The sequence below is a fragment of the Microtus oregoni genome, unplaced genomic scaffold (assembly GCF_018167655.1).
Source record: "Microtus oregoni isolate MIOR12 unplaced genomic scaffold, Mior012 000068F_ref0000429, whole genome shotgun sequence".
Lineage (NCBI taxonomy): Eukaryota > Metazoa > Chordata > Mammalia > Rodentia > Cricetidae > Microtus > Microtus oregoni.
This window is the reverse complement of record NW_024543975.1, coordinates 5038434-5058844: the sequence shown is the minus strand read 5'-3', so window position 1 is coordinate 5058844 and position 20411 is coordinate 5038434. Positions and strand designations below refer to the sequence as shown.

The following is a 20411-nucleotide window of genomic DNA, read 5'->3' as shown; positions in this document are numbered from 1 at the left end:
TTGTATATCTCAGCTGAGCAAGGTATTCCTCCAAATAGAATGTGTTCCTAGATGCCAGTTCATGCATAGATGCTCTTCTTAATTTATTATTTCAATGTGTGGTAGCCTTATTGGCAATGTAGAACAATAAGAGAAGCAAAGCGGTGTTAACAAGAAGGAGAAACATAAGAAGATGAGATGGTAGGCAAAATGCCAGTTGAATGTCTTCAAAGCCATGAACTTCCCATTTCTTGGAATACAAGACTGTATATGTTTCTTGTTCTCTTCTGCTTTAAGCCTTGGGTAAAATGTCATAGCTTCAAATTAACCTTTCCTAAACCTCCTATTTAAAATGAAAAATTACTATTTGCCTTTATTTTTTCCCCTTTCTCTATAGGCCTTATTTTTTAGGATATTGTGTGCCACACAGGTTTTTGACCATTTTCTGATGATTGTCCTCAGATTAAAAACTTTATAAAGAAAGAGGTCTTGCTGTTGCTGTTTGTTTGTCTTAAGTACATGAACCTCGAGTCTTTCAATAAATGCCTTCCACAACAAAAATACAGATTTGATAATATTCATTATGCTGTCCTCTCTAATCTCCACATATCTGATCACTTTGGCAACCATGACTCAGTTTCATTTTGCTTTTTGTGTTTGTAACACCTGCTGTTCATACACTAGGCTTCATCAATGTAGATACACTTTTAAGGTTTATATAGGCAATCATATTAAATACAGAGTAAAGGAAGCAGCATTTTCTATCATCAACATATATGAATAACTTTACATTTTGCTAATGATGGATAAGATCAAAGTAGAAGTAATGAGAAAATTATGGTGGGTTTTACATTTCTTTGGGGATTTTTGAGATGAACTTTTAGATTGAATAACTTGTTTGGAATATTTGAAAGGTAGAAAACCAGCAGTCACCAACAACTGGAAAGTAGGTAAGAAATCTGCTCCCATAGAATACCACCATCACCAAAAACCACTGGATTCTGTTTCTCCAAGACTCCACTTTCCAATCCCATAGCCAACCTCCCCATGTCCAACCCTCCCCAACAACCACAGCAGACTACATAAGGACAGATATAACCTTCACAAGTTGTAAAAAGCAATCGAGTGAATGCTAGTGCAAGAATACATTCAACAATAGAAAGGGCAATATGGCCTCTCAAGAACCCAGTCTTCCTACATCAGTAAGACCTGAACATTCTAATGCACCTGAAGCACAAGAAAGTGACCTTAGTAATAACTTTATGAAGATGATAGAAGACCTTAAAGAGGAGATGAAAATTTTCCTTAAAGAAATCAAGGAAAAGACAAAAAATTAAAGAAATCAAGAAAACCCTTTTTTAAAAAGTCAAGAAAAAACAATCTTACAGTTGAAGAAAATAGTTCAAGACTTAAAAATTGAAATAGACACAAGAAACACATACTTAAGGAATTCTGAAAATAGAAATATCAGGTAAGTGAACACGCACTACAGTGCAAGTATCACCAACAAAATACAAGAGATGGAAGAGCAATCTCAGGTGTTTGAAGATACGATCAAAGAAGATGATCAACGAAAATGCTAAATACAATAAATTCTTAACACAAAACATCTAGAAAATCTAAGGCACCAAGAAAAGATCAGATCTAAGAAAAATAGGGATAGAATGAAAAGAATTCCATCTCAAAATCATAGAAAACATATTCAACAAAATCATCGGAGAAAACTTTCCCAACTGATAAAGGGCATGCCTATGAAAGTACAAGATGCTTAAAGAACAGCAAACAGGCTGAAACAAAAAGAAGTAATATTATAAAAGCCATATAATAATCAAAGCACTGAGAATACAGAATAAAGAAAGAATGTCAAAATCTGCAAAAGAAAAAGTCTAAGTAACATATAAAGGCATACCTGTAAGAATTACCCCTTACCTCTCAATGGAGACTCCAAAATCCAGAAGGTCCCGCATAGACTTTTTGCAGACACTAAGAGACCATGGATGTGAGCAAAGACCACTCTACCCAGAAAAACTTTCAATCACCATAGACAGTCAAACTAAGATATTTCATGACAAAACCAGATTTAAGCAATACCTTTGCACAAACTCCAGCCCTAAATAGTCCCTAGAAGGAAAACTCCAGGCTAACGAAGGCAATAGATAATAGCACACCAGCAAAACACAAAGAAAGGAAACACACACAACAACTACTACTACCACTAAACCCCCCCAAATGACAGGAAATAACAATCACTGGTCCTTAATATCTCTAGAGATCAATGGACTCAATTTTCCAATAAAAAGACACAAAGGATACAAAACCAGGATTCATTGTTGTGCTTCATACAAGAAACATATTTCAACCTGTGTAGCTATACTAATATCTACAAAAATAGCCAGGCGATGGTGGTGCATGCCTTTAATCCCAGCACTTGGGAGGCAGAGGCAGGCGGATCTCTCTGAGTTTGAGAACAGCCTGGTCTACAAAGTTAGTTCCAGGACAGGCTCCAAAAAAGAAAAAAAAAAAAAAAGCCGCAGAGAAACCCTGTCTCGAAAAACCAAAAAAAAAAAAAACCTACAAAAATAGACTTTAAACTAAAATTAATCAAAAGAAATTGAGAAGGATATTCATCACAGTAAATATCCATCAAGATGAAGTCTCAGTTCTGACTCTCTATGTCCCAAATACAAGGTCACCAAAATTTGTAAAAGAAATATTACTAAAGCTTAAATAACACATCAAACCCCACAATTAGTAGTGGGAAATTTCAATTCCATACTCTCACCCATGGACAGTTCTGCCAGAAAAACTTATCAGAGAAATATGCTATGACTCAAATGGACTTAATAGACATCCACAGAATATTTCACCCAAAAACAAAAGAATAAACATTTTTCTCAACACCGCATGGAACCTTCTCTAAAATTGACCATATACTGGGACACAAAGAAAATCTCAACAGATATAAAATTTGTAATAATCCTCTGTACCTTATCAGATCACCATGGGGTAATGTTAGAATTCAAAACTAACTGGGGACATCGCCCTGGGCACCTGGGAGCCACGCTAGGTTCCAGTCTCTTGCCAACCCTAAGGTGGCTCCCTTAACTAAGATGTGTGCTTCCCTGCTCCCCTATCCAGCCTTCCTTTATCCCAATCATCCCGTTTCCCCAAGTTTCCCCCATCCTCCCCTTCTCACTTTTCTCTCCACATCTCCCCTTACCCCCGTCCCGCTCCACCCCCAAAGATCCCAATTTTTTGCCCGGCAATCCTGTCTACTTCCCATAGCCAGGAGGATAACTATATGTTTTTCTTTGGGTTCACCTTCTTATTTAGCTTCTTTAGGATCAGTTAGTTCCTTGAGCAGCTGAGGATAGGGAACCTGAAATGACCCTATCCTATAGCCATACTGATGAATATCTTGCATATCACCATAGAACCTTCATCTGGCGATGGATGGAGATAGAGACAGAGACCCACATTGAAACACCGGACTAAGCTCCCAAGGTCCCAATGAGGAGCAGAAGGAGGGAGAACATGAGCAAGGAAGTCAGGACCACGAGGGGCGCACCTACCCACTGAGACAGTGGGGCTGATTTATTGGGAGCTCACCAAGGCCAGCTGGACTATGACTGAAAAAGCATGGGATAAAACCGGACTCTCTGAACATGGCGAACAATGAGGGCTGATGAGAAGCCAAGGACAATGGCACGGGGTTTTGACCCTACTTCATGTTCTGGCTTTGTGGGAGCCTAGCCAGTTTGGATGCTCACCTTCCTAGACATGGACAGAGGGGGAGGACCTTGGACTTTCCACAGGGCAGGGAACCCTGACTGCTCTTTGGACTGGAGAGGGAGGGGGAGAGGAGTGGGGGGAGGGGGAGAAGGATGGGAGGAGGGGGAAACTTTTTTTTCCTTTTCTCAATAAAAAAATAAAAATAAAATAAAAAAAGAATTCAACAATAAAACTAACTACAGAAAACCATCAAACACATGAAAGTTGAACAGTTCTCAACTGAACTATCGCTGGGTCAAGGAAGAAATAAAGAAAAAATAAATAGTTTCTACGATTCAGTGAAAATGAATTCATATCACAACAAAACGAATGGAACACTACGAAAACCGTGCTAAGAGGAAAGCTCACAACACTAAGAACCTATATAAAAATAATTGGAGCCGGGCGGTGGTGGCGCACGCCTTTAATCCCAGTACTCGGGAGGCAGAGGCAGGCGGATCTCTGTGAGTTCGAGACCAGCCTGGTCTACAAGAGCTAGTTCCAGGACAGGCTCCAAAACCACAGAGAAACCCTGTCTTGAAAAAACCAAAAAAAAAAAAAAAATAATAATAATTGGAGAAATCTCACACTAGTGACTTAATAACACACCTGAAAGTTCTAGAACAAAAAGAAGCAAAGTTATTCAGAAGAAGTAGATGTCAGGAAAAAAAAAATCAAACTTCAAACTCCAGGTTGAAATCAATAAAACAGAAATAAGGAGAGTGATACAAAGAATCAATGAAGCAAAGGGTTGGTTCTTTGAGAATCAATAAGATAGACAAACTCTTATCCAGTCTAACCAAAAGGCAGAAATTTGCAAGCAATTGGATGGAACTAGACAAAAACTATAGGGAGTGAGGCAATCCAGATTCAGAAAGACAAACACAGTATGTACTAACTCATAAGTGGATAGAAGCTATAAACCAAAGCAAAGGATAACCAGCCTACAGTCCACAGCTACAGAGAAAAGGAAGGGGAGTGGGAAAAATATATAATTCAGTAAAAACAGTAAATAAGAGTATCCAAATTAACAAAATCAGAAATGAAAGAAGGATATAACAATCAACACTGAGGAAATCATTAGGCCTTATTTCAAAAACCTGTACTCAACAAAATTAGAAACTGACATATTTCTGTCTAGGTACCACATACCAAAATTAAATCAATACCAGATAAACAATCTAAATGGACTTATAATCCCTAAGGACATGGAAAAAGTCATTAAAACTCACACAACCAAAACAAAACAAACAAACAAACAACAAAAACTGGCCCAGACAGTTTCAGCAAAGAATTCTACCAGAATTTCAATGAAGAGGTAATTCCAATATTCCTCAATTTGTTCCACACAAGAAAAACAGAAGGAAAAGTATCAAACTCTTATGAGGCTAAAGTTATCCTTATATCCAAACCCCTCAAAGATGTAGCAAAAAAAAAAAGAGAGAATTACAGACCAATCTTTCTCCTGAACATTAATGCAAAAATACTCAATGCAGTACTAGCATACTGAATCCAAGGATACAAAAATAAAACCATCCACCATCATCAAGTAACCTTCATCCCAGAGATACAGGGAAGGTTCAACATATGAAATCTGTCAATGAAATCCACCATATAAACAAACTGAAGGGAAAAAGCCCATATGATCATCTAATTAGATACTGTAAAAGCCTTTTAACAAAATCCAAAACCCCCTTATGATAAAGGTCTTGGATGGATCAAGGTTACAAGGAATATCCTTAAATATAATAAAAGCAATATGGAGCAAGCTGACCGCCAGCATCAAATTAAATGGAGAAAAACTCAAAGCAATGCCACTAAAATCAGAAAGAAGACAAGGCTGTCTACTCTCTCCATATCTATTCAATACAGGATATAGTACTCGAAGTTCTAGCTCTAGACATAAGAACAAAAGGAAATCAAGGGGAAACAAACTGGAAAGGAAGAAGTCAAACTTTCACTATTTGCAGACAATATGATAGTATACAAAAGTGAGCACAAAAATTCAACCAGGATTTTTCTACTGCAGATAATCTCTTTCAGGAATGTGGCTGGCTACAAGATTAACAACAACAACAAAAGAAAAGCTCTCTTCTATAGAAACGATAAATGAGCTGAGAAAGAGATCAAAGAAACAACACCTTTATATTACCCACAGCTAAAATAAAGTATTGTGGGCTAACTCTAACCAAACAAGTACAAGATCTATATGATAAGAACTTCAAGTCTTTGAAGAAAGAAATTGGAGAAGAGATCTGAAATGGAAAGATCTCCCATGTCTACAGACCGGTAGGATCAACCTAGTAAAAATAGCGATCTTAGCAAAAGCAATCTATTGTTTTAATGTAATTCCATCAAAATTCCAACCCAATTCTTCAAAGATCTTGAAACAACATTACTCAACTACAGATGGAAAAACAAAAAACCCAGGATAGATAAAATAAATGATCCTGTTAATAAAGGAACTTCTGGAGTTATCACCACTCTTGACTTCAGGCTCTATGCAAGAGCTATAGTAATAAAAACAGCATGACTTTGACAGAAAAATAGACAGATGGACAATGGAATTAGAAAGAAGATCCTGACATAAATCCACACATATATAGACCTGATTTTTTGACCAAGAAGCCAAAATTGTACAATAGAAAAAAGAAGCATCTTCAACAAATAGTGCTGGCATAATTGGATGTTGGGCTGTAGAAAATGCAAATAGATACCTTTCTATGGCTCTGTACAAAATGCAAGTCCAAGCAGATAAAAGACCTCAAAATAAATCCAGTTAAATTGAATCTGATAGAAAAGAAAGTGGGAAGTAGTTTTGAACACATTGGCACAGGAAACAGCTTCCTGAATGGAACACCAGCAGCATAGACACTGAGAATGACAATTTAAAATAATGGAACCTCATGAAACTGAAAATATTACTTAAGGCAAAGAAAACTGTCAATAATATAAAGCTGCAGCCTATAGAATGTGGAAAGATCTTCATCAAATCCACATCTGACAGAGGGGCTAATCTCTAAATACATAAAGGATTAAAAAAAAAACTAGACATCAAACTACTGAAGAAACCATTTAAAAATGGGGTACAGATTTAAACAGAGAATTCTCAATAGAAGAATCTCAAATGGCTGAGATACACTTAAAAAATTATCCAACATCTTTTGCCATCAGGGGAATGCGAATCAAAATGGTTCTGAGATACCATTTTATTCCTGTCAAAATGACTATGATCAGAAACATTAATGACAGTCTGTCTTGGACAGGATTTGGAGTTAGGGGAACACTTATCCACTGCTGGTGAAAGTGGAAACTTGTATATCCACTTTGAAAATCAGTGTGGTGATTTCTAAAAAAAAAAAATTGGGTGTCGATTTACCTCAAGACCTAGCTATACCAGTCTTGGGTATGTATATCCAAAGGATGCTCAATCATACCACGAGGGCACTTGCTCAGTTCTTTTCATAGTAGCATTATTGATAATAGCCAGAAACAACCCAGATGCCCCTCAATGAAGAATGCATAAGAAAAATATGGTACATTTACAAAATATAGTATTACTAAACTGTAAAAAACAATGATCTAATGAAATTTGCAGGAGAATAGATGAAACTAGAAAGCAATCATCCAAGTGAGGCAACCCAGACCCAGAAAGACAAACATGGTATATATTCACTCATAAGTGGATATTGCCTGTAAAGTAAAGGATTACCAGGCTACAATCCACAACCCTGAAGAGGCAGGAAGAGAGATGCATGGATTTTCTTGGAAAAGAAAAATAGAAGGTATCTATGGGGTAAACTAGGGAGTGGCAGTAAGGTATAGAACATAATGAATCAGTTTAGGTTGAGGGATATGAAAAAAGAAAAAAATAATGAAAAAGATATCTTGATGAGGGAGCATTTGGAGTGTAGGGAGAAACCTGGTACCAGGGAAGCTTCCAGGAATCTGCAGGATGACCCCAGCTAAGACTCTTAGCAATAGTGGACAGGGTGCCTGAATTGGCCTTTTCTTGTAATCCAGATTGGTGCCAGTAGAGAAAATTCATCTAGTAACTGATGGAAGCATAAGCAGAGACTCACAGCCAAGCACTGGGCTGAACTCCATGAGTCCTGTGAAGAGAGAGAGAGGAAGGATTGTACAAACCAGAGGGGTCAAGGTCATGACAAGGGAATCCACAGAATCAGCTGACATAATGTTGTAGGAGCTCACTGCCTTTGGATTGACAGCTAGACAGCCTGTGTGGAATGGGGTCATCCTACAGCCTCTGCATGTGTGGATGACATTTCTGTAGCTTGGTCTGTTAGTGGGGTTGCTAGCAATGGGATCAGTACCCTCAAGTCCTTGTCACTTGAGGTGGCTTTTGGTAACCTATGCTGGGTTTCCTAGCCCAGTCGTGATGCAGGAGGAGGAGCTTGGTCCTGCCACAACTTAATGTGCCTGGTTTTCTTAACTCCCGTGGAAGGCCTGTGCCTTTCTGAATAGAAATGGAAAATATGTGGGGGAGGGCAAATAACAGTGGTGGGGAAGAGAATGGGAGGAGAGGAGGGAGGGGAATCGGTGGTCAGTATGTAAAGTACATTTAAAAATGTCAAAAATAGAAAACCTAGACAGGATATTTTGTTTAATTGTAATTAATCCCACTGTTATGTTCAGATATGAACATGTGGAACCTTCATGTAAAGTTGAATCATTTTTTTAATGATATTTTGATTTTCACATATTATTTATATGAAGACAAGTGAACATATTTGTGTAATTATTGTTTATTTTGCTGCCGGTGTTCTCACTCACTAAGTATAAGTAGAATGCAGTTCTGGGATCTACTAACTATGCTTATAAATATTTTTTGAAAAATTTCTCTTTCTTACTCTTATAGTCATGTACTTAAAGGTTATTTATGTATTATATATATTATAGATATAACTTGATTAATCTCTTGGTTCTTATTAGCAGTCTTATTTGTAGCATAATTGAAGGTGTTTGCAAAGAATTTAGGCTATAACTCTACATTTTTTCTAAATTTTCAGTCGTCATAATATTTGAACATATTTATGAAGTAGAGCATGATAATTGGATACATTTATTCAATTATCTAAGTATAGCTATGTATTTTCTATGTAATGAAAAAATTAGAGTAATTAGCATTTATATCCTCTCACATGTTTCTATGTGTTGGGATCCTTTTAATGATTCCCTTATAATTATTTTTAAATGCATGATAAATTTTTGTACATGATAATTACCTTATGTTGTGGAACTCAAGAACTAATTCCTCCTCTGCAGCTATAATTTGGTCACCACTGTCTAACATCATTCTAGTGTTCAGCATAAAATTATCTCTGTATTTTACAATATAATTCTTCTTGGTTCACTAGTTTACATGACTTACCTTTTGGACTGTGTATGTATTCTTTAAAGTGAAGTTTTGTGCCAGAAGGTAGAGACAGGAGAATTTCTGTGAGTTCTGGTCTCATGTGTTCTACATGGGTATTTCAAGCAAGTCATACTACATACACCAAGTGTCTTTTGGGGACTAGAGAACCGGCTCAGTAGTTAAGATCACTTATTTCTCTTGTGGAGAACTTGGGTTTGATTCTCAAAAGATTACAACTAGTTCTACGTCCAGTTCAGGAAGTTTTGACACCTTCTTCTGGTTTCTGCTGTCTCCAGAAACACATAAATATAAGCATACAAATACTCATGAACATCAAACACACACACACACACACACACACACACACACACACACAGTAAATGCCTTTTGGAAAAGAACATGTTTTATTCTCTAAAAGCAGAGTTGTTTCTAGTAGTGCTTGTGCAAATTGGATTACGGTGTTGTGGAATTTGTATGTAGAAATCCAGATTTTCAATTCATTTCTGGAATTTAATTGTTGTGCCATCTTAAATAAGTCTTTAAAACACTCTGAGATATATATTTCTAATCAATAATACCATGATAATAATGCCCACTTTAAGAGAAATCTTATGATAACTGAGTGTCGTAAGTGCAGTATCTACACTGTCTTAGCAAATATATGAGTGTCACAAAATGGCTAACAGTTAAAAAGATGATGACTAATTATCTTAGTATAGCAAGATAAAGACAGTGAGATTTGGGTTTACTGAGTTCATTCAATAGATGATGTGGGAGTATCTTCTGTTTTGTGTTGATTTCATTGGTTAATAAAGAAACTGCATTGGCCATTTGATAGGCCAGCCTTTAGGTGGGTGAAGTAGACAGAACAGAATTCTTGGAAGAAGGGAAGTTAAGCAAACGCCATGCCTCTCCTCCCCAGGGCAGACGCAATGGAGCCATCCCCCAGGTCAGACATGGTGAATCTTTCCCGGTAAGACATCACTTTGTGGTGTTACACAGGTTATTAAAAATGGGTTAATCAAGATGTGAAAATTAGCCAGTAAGAGGCTAGAACTAATGGGCCAAACAGTGTTTAAATGAATACAATTTGTGTGTAGTTATTTCGGGGCATAAGCTAGCCAGGCAGCCGGGAGCTGGGTGTCAGGGATGCAGCCTGCTGCTCCCAATACAAATAGACATTTAATGAACATGTATTATATATACAGTATTATATACATGTCTACACACACAGTAGGCACAACATTAGACATGACAAGACAGGCCTCCAAGCTAAAAAGAAGCTCCTTTAAAAAAATCACTTAAAAATCGGAGTTGATCAGCACTGACTGTCACAATGAAATTTCTGTCGTTTCCCTTCTACTTACAGGGCTAAGCCTCATTTTTATCCAGTATTTTCTTTGCAATTATGATCTTATTCTTTTCTATATTTTTGGAATTAATGTTTGAAATTAAAAATCAAGTTATATGTATGTATCATACACAATGTTTTATTAAAAATATGTATATATTGTCATGTGGCTATATTGAGATAATTAGCAGGTGTTTTATCCCTCATATTTATCTCCTAAATGTATCAATTTTGGGGGAAAAGACTTATTAATTTTACATAGATATCTTTGTAAACAGTGAAAGTAAATGTATATATTATATCTAAAATTTATCCTAAAGCAAGATAATACATATCAAATTAAAAAAGAAAAATATGGCAGACTTATGGAATATTTTGTGGGCTTTTCTATGAAAAAGATCAAGTTTCTATTTCATTTACATTTTTTTGTATAGAGAAGCAGAAGAAATTATGTTAAGATAAAGTGATTGTCATTTGTAGATCCCAAGAATACTCACATTTGCAAAAGGCAGTTACAAGAGATTTCCCTTAGAATTTTTATATATGAATAAGGATATGGAGAGTCTTGTAGGCTTGTTAAGGTAAAATGAAACCTTGGAGGCAGCTGAAGTCAGAACTGATAGGTAATATAGGGTTCTCACAGCAATGAGAACGCAGGCAAGCAAGAAACTCATACTTACCACAGTAAACACAATGGAATGCTATATTGAGGCCTATACACAGTGTGAAACAGGCATTTGTGTAACCAGATAGTTCATAGGTTTTTATTAGCCTCATTTGAACAGATGATCAGGGAAAGTATTAATCAGAGCAAGTTTTATACAAACATAAGCCAGGTTTCAGCAGGTAGACCAGCAAGACGGAAGAACCAAACACAAAATGAAAATATCAACAAAATGTGTTTGTTTTTCCCGCACTATAAAGAACCCCACCATTATCTGGGAAGGAAGTACAATGAGGTCCTCAGGCAAGCCTATCAGTGTACAGTCTCATCAAGCTGTGACTCATAGACCCAAGGACACATCATCCAAGGAACATATTGAACTGGCTTCTATGAGGTCAGTCTCTACTTTCAACATGAAATAAAACAAAGCTAACAGAGAGAAATCTTAGCAAAAATATTTTCATACATTAGTATAATGTTTAACAGAATAAGAATGTTTGCATGTAACTTATCAAAATCTTATTTTCTGAGAGATATATTCAAAAATAAAACAAAATTATTATCATGCATACAAATAATGATAATAGTAAATAATAATTAACAGTAATAACCATAAAATATACTTTTGAGGGACTAGAGTATCAGAGCATTTTTATAGGCTCACTTTTGTATACTCACTTCAGCAAATGCATTCTGAAGTTTTAACATGGAATGAGTCATATTTAATTGCCACTGTACATTGACTTTTTGAAGAATCTTGTCTAAATACAATCCTCAGAAAGAAAGACGCTCACTTTCGCATCTGAAGTGCTGCTTGCCAGCTCACAAAAACATCGATGAAAACACTTTTGAAAGCACTTATATTATAGGCACTTTTCCCCTAACACTGAAGCATGGCACCATTAGTTTTCAGGCTTCTCACATTCTAATTTAAAAATTCCATAGACGATTGCATCTGGATTTGTTGATTTTTAAAATTACAAGTGATTCACTATTGTAAGCTGCAGGTAACTTGTTCTCATGGTTTCCAAACCAGTGTGATGGTTCAGCCTTGCTCTCCCAACACATGGGAGCATGCAGGACTTTCATAAGTTTGAGATCAACCTGCACTATGTGAGTTCAAACCTAATTAGTAGTATGAGTTTAGACCTTTTAAAAATCTAAATACTTTTCTGGGTTAATACACAGTTTTATAACTTTGACTTATCTTCTCTGAAAAAATAATGACTGTCATTTTCAAAGAAAAATTCATCAATACATTTTGTAGGTTTCTGATAATTCTGATTCCAAGACAACATTTCAATTAAATATTGAGATTTGGACTTTGCAGCTTTGACTCACATAGCTATATACTAGTTGAGTGATCTGTCCATTTATTCATTTGTTAGAAGCTCACAACTGTCTAAATCTCTCCTCAAACTTTACATGATAATAGACTGTTCTATACTCCTTTGTATTTCCCCAAGAGGACACTATTGGTTTAATAAGCACTTGGACACTTTATTGCTTCAGACTCAATCTTGGGCTTAATAAATCCATGAAGCCAGCAACTTTGTGCCAGATTTTGTGCTAGAAGATGAATATATAAGAAATCAGAAAAACACATTTGTCTTCCTGAACTCAGAAATTTCCAGAGACATGTAAAGCTATAAATAGTGTCATAATAGGTATACATGTAAAATCTTGAGACAGTATTGGATACAAACACATCAGAATGAAGTGGGATTGAATACTGGGGTTCCCTTGATCAGTGTGGTATAAGAAAACAGTGGGTTTTTTTTTTGTTTGTCCCTGATACATTTAGAGAAACCATTCTTAGGTGGGGAGAAAAAGATAGAACTAGAAAGAAGGGAAACAGGAAAATATGTGTTTCTAAAGCATTGCTGAACATCTAAGAGGCATATTCTAAACAACCAAAAACCAATACAAGAATGGTGTGACTTGGGTTCACAATATTAAATAATTTCTAAGATTATTGTACTTTTTAGGATACTGTTTGTCTGAACCCAAATGTGTATGTTTGTGTAGTAGCGTGACTATTAGAATACAAGGAGAATTTATAATTCTAACAGAGGGCATAGATAACATTTGTGTGATATAGTCATGGAGGATTTTCTGGAAGAAATTTTAAAGATTTACTTATTCATGTATGTGTGTCTTTGTGTGTGTATGTTTATACATGTTTATGTAAGCCTATATGTGCAGGTATATGCACTGTGCAAGTGCGGAGGCCAGAAAAGTTCACTGGATGACTCAGAGCTGATGTCACAGTCTGGATCTGAGATCAGACCCCTAAGCATTTCATTACTTTTGGGAGCTTCTGTGGTTAATATTTTTCAATACATTGTTAACACAGCATGCCACCTTTAAGGTGTGCAATTTTAGTTCATCTGAAAGATGTCTTTTGCCACTTCATGTAGTTTGTCCAGAAGTTCTAGACAGTGAGGTAGAAACATATTTGTAAGACAGAGATGCACATTCAACTGATACCACTATTTCCAGGTTGTGTATGTGAGAGCATACTTGCATGGGGATTTTGGATGCTCTCTATTGTGGAGTTGGAGTCTGAGTTCCTAAGATTTACAGTAGACTGAAAGTTTGGTGATCAGAAAAATAGACAGTTTGGTCATTTGGAGTGTTCATCAACATTTCTGTCCTGATCATGCAATGAGGTTGCATATTTGGGCCTACATTGATTAAGTCCAGTACAGATTCCATGCAGCTCAACTGTAGATTATTCTCAAACTAGATAATTTGGGTTTGTCTTTAAAGTACAGTAGGTTTAATCTGGTTGTGGCAGGTAGGCTGCATTAGCATTGAAATTCTTTATGAATGAGGCTTCTTTAAATTTCTCCACATATGTGCTTGGTTGGTGTGGGACAATGATCTGTGTTCTGTCAGCTATATTTTAAATAAACGCTGATTGGCCAGCAGCCAAAGTATAGGCAGGACAACCAGACAGGAAATAGAGGTGGGTCAATGAGAACAGGAGAATTCTGGGATGAGGAAAGCTTGATCCACATTCCTGACCCAGCCACAGAAGAAGCAAGATGTGACTGCCCTGATGAATATGGTACTGAGCCATGTGGCTAACATAGACAAGAATAATGGGCTAATATAAGTTATAAGAGTTAATAAGAAGTCTGAGCTACTAGGTCAATCAGTTTACAACTAATGTAGACGTCTGTGTGATTTCTTTAGGACTTAGCGCTTGTGGGAACCAGGCAGGACAGAAAACCCTAACAACACTTGTTTTTTGTTGTTTTTGTTTTTGTTTTGTTTTGTTTTTAAATAGAACAGAATCATTTTTATTGAATATTTTTTTTCATATATATTCTGAAAACTGTCTTCTTTCCCCCAGTTCCTTCCATGTGCTCCCTACTCACACAAGTCCACATCCTTTCTTTCTGTCTCATTAGAAAACATCAACAACAAAAACAAAACAAAGCGAAACACCTTAAACAAAACAGAATAAAGTTTGTTGAAGGAAAGGAAAGTTTTTGTTGAGGTGGCTGAAGACTGTTGAATTATTTCATTCCTGATTCTCATAGCAATAGTAGTCTCTTTCATCCACTCTATATGCAACCATTAACTTTCTGCTTTGTATCAGATACTGGATTAGTCTAGGAGGATACAGAGATGAATGAAAATAATCACACTAGCTGCATAGACTTGCTTAATAGTCAATGAAATCCACAACTCAAAACTCATCCCTTTTACCTCAGTCTTCTGTATATTAGCTAATATTATACGTATTAACACATATAACTTTGGAGTACCAATCATGTGCCAAGAAAGAATAAAGGGTTCTGGAGAAAAATGGTAAAAGAATTCTCATTGTGTTATTTCAAAGTTTTGTCTTTTATTCTACTCAAATTGTGGAAAATCTTCCACAAAAGTTAATTTCATTCCCAGCAAGCATAGCAGAAAGCAGGAGAATCAGAAGGAAAAGAATTTGTTAATTCTTTCTGAGCCTAGACACTTGTCTTATAAAAAACACTCATCTTATCAACAAACTGTATTTATCCCTTTAACTACTGTGTTTATCACCAGAAAGTGAATCCCAAAATCCTTTGAATTTCAATGATAGGGGAACTACAAGCTTTGAGATCCCCTCCTTAATCCTCTTGTTTCACAAAGGAAGAGGTCTGGGCTACATGGAGACCAAAGGAACATTCTGAATCGCCCAGTTGACACAAGATTACATCTTCAATTTCACCTTCATTGTATGTTACTTTTTTAGAAATGGGTGCAATGTGTTTCTGTGAATCTCTGGATTTTCAGTGGAACAGAATTTTCTGGTAAAGGAATCAAGAAAACAGATTAGTTTCTAAGCTGTGTAGCTAGCAGAGTTATTAAATATTAACTAGAAGACACTGCAGTCATACATAGAAATACATTTTCCATTTTATTGCCAACATATCATCTTAGAGTGGAAAATAACATTGGCAAAGACACTCCAATATCATTTTCTCAGCAGCAGTAATTAAAGCACGCAGAGCTTCCTACAAATGAAATACAGGCAGCACATTCCAAACAGAGCAGGTCTTGGGTATTTGTGAGACTGATCTGACGTAGAAAAGAAGCACTATTTTAACAGACAGAAAGAAATGATGACAAGAGCACATCAAAATACCTTTTCTGGTACATGGAAGCATTTGAAGGAAAGAAGTTAGTTTAGAAATGATCTACTTTTGGTAAGATGCAATAGTTTTTTGATTTATTTTGCAAAGGTAACGACATTTTAGAATGGATGGACCACCAAACTAGTGCCAGCTGGATAGGAATGGTCAGGCCTTCCAATGTCCCAGACTGTAATGGAGTTTCAGTATTTAAATATGTAACATTTTTGTGGGGACATGTCAAAAATTTGTAGCTTTTATAAGGTTTGTCACTATTTTGCACAATAATATACATAGATAGACACAGTCACTGTCCCCACCATAGTGCCCAACTATTAGAAAATAGAAAGATTACTATGAGCATCATGTGTTTAAGTTCTATATACAGTTATCCTGGTTTTAAATCTCAGACATTTCTTCCTAGTAATGAATGGTTGTCAAGTCACCTAATCTCTAAGTATCTCTGTTATTTTTAAAATGAAACCAAGCTAAGTGACAATCCTACAGTGTCATTTACATTTGAACTATTTGAAGTACAAAACCTTTTCATGTTAAATATAATCTATTTTGTAATGTTAAATTTAATATACCTTTGTAGAATAGAGCATTAAGTAATTATTGATAATATGACAAAGTCAATTAAGAATATATTTTGGCATATTTTATTTTCTTATGTTTTCGCAAATATAGATTCAAGTTAAAGAAACAAGTCTAAAATAATGCAGCATCTGCTTGTAAGAGCCTGTCTTGTCAGCCTGTCTATGATTGAAATGTTTCTACAGCTAAGAGCCTAGAGCACAGTAACTTTAAAAAAGTTTTTCGGGTCAGAAAATTGAGTAGCTATCATGGTATATTGTAGATTTGATTCCCTAGTGATTTCATAAAGAAAGAGAAAAAGGAAGCTAGGAAGAAATATATATGAATTTCTTTGGAGTGTGGGAAATGTTGAGAAATGTATTCCAGCTTCAAAAGAAAAAAAAATTAAAGGAATTTAAAGACATCTGGTTTTTCCATATTTTTATATTACTGCTAGTCATGGATTTAAACCAATAAACTCCCAAACAGATTAAATAGCTTTGTAGCCAGATGCTGTATCCTGGTGCTGGCATGGAAGGCCTTGATGAAGTTAGCAGCTTTAAAGTGAGCACAGGAGTTTGCAACTATTTCTTAGCACCAACAGGCACAACAGGGACAGTGTAAGCCTTTCAGTGCGTGTATGCGTGTGTGTGTGTGTGTGTATGTGTGTGTGTGTGTGTGTGTGTGTGTGTGTGTGTGTGTGTGTGTTGAGGATTTCTGATGTCTACTACCAAAATAAACAACAACAACAATGTTGTTTTTTATTTTTTAATATTTATTTATTTTGTATACAATATTCTGTCTGTGTGTATGCCTGCGGCCAGAAGAGGGCACCAGACCTCATTACAGATGGCTGTGAGCCACCATGTGGGTGCTGGGAATTGAACTCAGGACCTTGGGAAGAGCAGGCAATTCTCTTAACCTCTGAGCCATCTCTCCAGCCCACAATGTTGTTTCTTTATATAATCCTATAAAACAGAACTTCTAGCTAAGAAAGTAGCAACAGAAGAAAATAAGAAAAAACCCTACACAGCAGAATACACTCTTAGTAACCTAGTTTCAAATTTCCCATTTCACTTTTCAGCTTAGATCATTCATGATTTTTTTTCTCTGAAGGTGTGTATAATTATATACAGCAAGCATTTTGTTTCCATATTAATGTTTACAAACCTTTACTATGTGTCTAATGTTTCATAAATGGAGAAGCATGAGATAAATCAAGGAGAATGGGAGAATGAGAGGAAAATGAATAAACCTGTTTATTCACATTGAGGCCTAGGAGTAGAGATGCTGATGTTTTGGGTCAACAATTAATTATTTATTTGGAAATTCTGCGCAAATTTGACACAAGATTGCTTTTAATCTCACTATCATGTGGTATTTTTCAATGGTGAGAAAAATGCCACAGCTTTAATAACAATGAAAAGAATGATAGATAGCTCTCACATGGTATACACCACTATAAAGAAAATTACTATTGGATATTACTAAGTTGTTATTATATTATTTTATTTTAATTATATATACATGTGTGTATGTGTTTGTACATGTGGGTTTGCATGAGTGCAGATGTTCAAAGAGGAAAAATAGTGCATTTGATCTCTTGGAGCTGAAATGAAAGGCAGTTGTAAGCTACCCAATATGATTACTAAGAGTAGAACTCACGTTATCCACAAGAGTAAGGTTTGCTGTTAAATATTAAGAAATTTATCCATCCCCTCGTTTCTGAATTTTAATTAAAAATTGTCTTCCTAACTGACAGTGGTGGTTCATGATTTAATCCCAGCACTTGGGTAGCAGAGGCAGGCAGATCTTTGTGAATTTAAGGCCAGCCTAGTTCTAGGACAGCCAAGGGTTATGCAAGGATATATAATGTTTATTTTTTCCCTGATATTTTAAATATTTGTCCATTTAATTTTTTCATGTTTATTCATGTTGGACATGGGCGTGGCACATACACAATTGCGTGTGTAGATGTATGTGCCCATGACCACACAAGGATGTCAGAAAAGTTATTAAGTGTCCTGATTTTTCATTGTCTGCCTTCTCCCTGGGTCTCTCACTAAAAACTGAATTAGGTTGGTGGCTTGTAAATCATACAACCATGTCCTTTCCTCCCTAGCACCAGAGCTACAAGAAATTATGGCCACACCTGGCTTTCTGGGTGAGTTCTGGAGATTTGAACTCAGGAGCTTATGTTATTGTAGGAAACACTCCTACCTACTGAAGAATTTTCTTAGCCCTTGGTTTTTTTTTTTTTTTAATTTTATGGGCATATCAAGTTTGATCATTTTTAAAATTCTTGGATTTTATCTTGTTCAATTCAATCTACCTTTCTGTTATTTCATGTAAGAGACCATTGTACAGATTGGAGTCTTTCCTTGTTCCTTCCATCTTTGATTCCTCTCGTTCTCTTATTCTTTTTCCTATTAGAAATTCTGGGACAGTTATTTTAAAAGTTCTTGAGAAGATGGAGTAATGTAAAACAATGCAGAAATATTTCAAGGGAAATGAATTAGAAGAGGAGCTCACTCTTCAACAGCTTTTCCATATTACAGGAGTAACATGACCTTTTTAGCAAAAATCAAAAATGTCTGGAACAGTTTTAGTTGCTATTACTTAAATAATAAAATTAACAATTGGGTATGTGAGCAGTAATGGTTCAAGGTAGGCCATAAAACACAAGATAGTTTGTTTAAAAACTTATTTGGCAATATGCAACTAATAGGGGTTGAAAAATTCTGTATAGTGAAAAGTTATGGGATTCCCATTCATTCTTAAGAATTTGTATGACATAAAGCTCTCAGAAAGTGTAGTGATTACCATTTTACTAAGCTGGACCTGTGAGGTTCTTGAGCACTATATTTTGTCTTCACTTAGTAGAATGTCAGATTGTAAATAAAAGTACCATATTGCAAAATCATATATTTCTAAATGAACTAATACAGTAAGGAGAATGACTTAGTTTTCTGTAACTATGTAATTGATGTATTTTACTTCACAAATTTGAATACGTTGTTTCTTTGGCAAGAAGATGATAACAGAAAAGTTCTGTGAAAACCATAGAAATTATAATAAAAATTTGATGGTATTATAAAAAATTATCATGACTTCCATTAATTAAGGTATGACTTGCTGCCAGTAAGCATGTGTGAAAGGGTCATGCTTGAAATCACTCAGAAATGATTGATAAATGTTCGTTTATTTTTTTTAAAGACAGTGCTTGTTATATACCTCGAGGTATTTTTTGTGAAGAAGAACTAACATTAACACTGAAAAACACTTCAGACGTTTAGAAATCCATTTCTAGCATGATGTTATGACTGAATGGATAGGCTGGCATAGACAGTGTGTTAGTACACATACTGAACAGTACTGAACTGGAAGCTTATCCCCAAATATTAGATTTCACCTACAAAGCCAAAAATGCCCCTTCAAAGATGGACTAAGCATTCTGATTGTATGTTCTTCATTGTGAAAGGCTCCAGAACTAAACAAAGAGAAGACACATAAAACAGGCATATGTTCTTTCTATTCCTTGTCATACTTTTATAGTGGAATCAAAGCAAGTGTGCTTGATGCTCATATCAAATATGCATACATAATCATATACATTATATGTGTGTGTGTGTGTGTGTGTGTGTGTGTGTGTTAGACGTAAGTGTACATAATGTTTTTCCTATCTTTTTACAGATAGGAATCTGATAGGTATATCAATCATTCATTTATTAAATTATTACAAACTGACTGGTAATCAAAAGCCAAATTGATATTAAGATAAGTCATACAAAATAAAGTCATATTAAAGTAAAATCAATACCAACAGGATACTATTTAAAACCCATCTGGACATAGGTAGTTAAATGGCTCATCAGATAAAGGCACTTATGGGCAAATCTGACAGTTTGAGTTTGATCTGTGGGACCCATGATGAAAGAAGACAGCTGGCTCCTGCATGTTTTTTTCTGACCTCCACATTCTCACTGTGGCATGTTCCACCCCATAATTAAGTAAATGTAGTTAAAAATTAAAACCATTTGCCCAGAAGAGTTTTGTTTTTAAATGGAGAGT

The 20411-nt window shown here is 35.7% G+C and overlaps 1 protein-coding gene across 3 annotated transcripts in view; it reads right to left on the bottom strand.

The window, feature by feature from the left end:
- Lrrc4c (leucine rich repeat containing 4C) overlaps positions 1-20411 on the bottom strand; it is a 1344378-nt gene that overhangs the window by 253908 nt on the left and 1070059 nt on the right. The window lies entirely within an intron of this gene.